The following is a 2137-nucleotide window of genomic DNA, read 5'->3' on the forward strand; positions in this document are numbered from 1 at the left end:
ATATATATATATATATATATATATATATATATATATATATATACCCACTCGAGTGTTTGGGGATGTTGAAGTGCCGACGTAATGATTAAAAACTAGATTCCATTTTTTGATTCGGTATACAGAAAAACCTTGAAATCATTTGAAAATGTCCTGACAACAAAATAGTTTTTTCGCGCGATAAATTATACTTCCTAGTCGTCAAAGATCAGGTCGCAGTTTTCGTAACGAATATTGTGACATCATGTGATAAATGATAAATGTTTAAATGAAGTTAACTGTCCTGCTGTGGCTTTGAATGGCTAACATGTCATTTACGATGCAATTATTTTAGTTTCAATACGAGAGCCTTCATAACAAAACACTTTCCTGGAAAGTTCACCACCCGAAAACTTACTTCCATTAAATTTATTTTTATTGCTATCGGATCACTTAATAGTGATGCTTTATCCCATAGAATTTTTCAGATTTGACATTTTAACTTATTCACATCGTTCTAAGATCTAAATGTTTTTAATCTGTAACTAAATTCAAAAGATTCCTGCTCGAAATTTTCCTTGACTGCTATAACAACTTCACTCCATCTCACCGTTATTATCTTCAGCAAAACGAGCTTTATCAGTAACATCAAGTTCTTTTGATTTTCCTACACATGAATCATATCCTAGGTGAGTTCAGACTCTTGTTCGATGTCATAAACAAATCTTCCACTGAGTTTCATTCTCTCCAACTCCGCACGACTCTTCTCCATTACCATTATAGGAATAAATCGGTAGAAAGATCGATGAACAAATATATAGATACATTGGTAGATAGGCATTGATAAACAGATAAACAGATGGATCGTTCGTTCGCTCGCTCGCTCGATAGATAGATATATAGATAGATAGATAGATAGAGAGAGAAATAAAGAGAGAGAAAGAGAGAGACAAAGAAAGATATATGAATGGAAAGATAGATAGAGAGATAGATAGATAGAGGAAGAGAGAGAGAGAGAGAGAGAGGGAGAGAGAGAGAGAGAGAGAGAGAGAGAGAGAGCGTGTGTGTGTGAAAGAAAAAGAGAGACACAGAAATAGAGACAGAAATAGATAGAGAAAGAGAAAAAGAAAGAGAGACAGACAGAGAAACAAAGACAAAGAAAGGGAGATATATGGATGGATGAATCGATGGATCGATCGATAGAGTGATTGATAGAGGGAGAGAGAGAGTGTGTGTGTGTGTGTATGTGTGTGTGAAAGAAAACGAGAGACAGAGAAACAGAGAGATAGACAGCTAGAATAGATAGATAGATAGATAGATAGATAGATAGATAGATGGAGAGAGAGAGAGAGAGAGAGAGAGAGAAAGAGAGTGAGACAGAGAAAGAGAGATATATGGATGGAAGGATAGATAGATAGATAGATAGATTGATAGATGAGCGAGAAAGGGTGTAAGTGTATTTGAAAGAAAAAGAGACAGAGAAACAGATAGATAGACAAATAGAGAGAGAGAGTTAGTTAGATAGATAGGTAGATAGGTAGGTAGATAGATAGATAGATAGATAGATAGATAGATAGATAGATAGACGGACAGACAGACAAAGAAACAGAGAGATAGATAGATAGGTAGACAGACAGATACACAGATGTATATAGATGGATAGATGATATACGTTCGACTACTGTGAAGCGTATATAAGCAAAGCTGAACTGATCAGTCACTCCTTTTTCCCCTAATATCTAATCTCTACTAATAATAATCTCCACTAATCCCATTTGCCTGTATATGGCTTATATTAACAACAGCAATCTATCCCACACGCACGCATTCATGATCGCACACATTTCTAGTGATATGTGATATATGTACAAGTATGTAAATGTGTGAGTGTGTGTGTGTGTACATGTAGCCGTACATATAATATATATATACAGACATACTTTGATTTCTGATTATGTATCTATCTATCTATCTATCTATCTATCTATCTATCTATCTATCTATCTGTCCCATCTTCGTTGAGCCCTGTGTGGCTAATAAAAGAAATGTATCTATCTATCTATCTATATATATATATATATATATATATATGTATATATAACAGTGTGTGTTATATATACGTACATATATTATACACGCACAGGTACAAACACACCCACCC

The sequence above is a fragment of the Octopus bimaculoides genome, chromosome 12 (genome assembly GCF_001194135.2).
Source record: "Octopus bimaculoides isolate UCB-OBI-ISO-001 chromosome 12, ASM119413v2, whole genome shotgun sequence".
In the NCBI taxonomy this organism is placed as follows: Eukaryota; Metazoa; Mollusca; class Cephalopoda; order Octopoda; family Octopodidae; genus Octopus; species Octopus bimaculoides.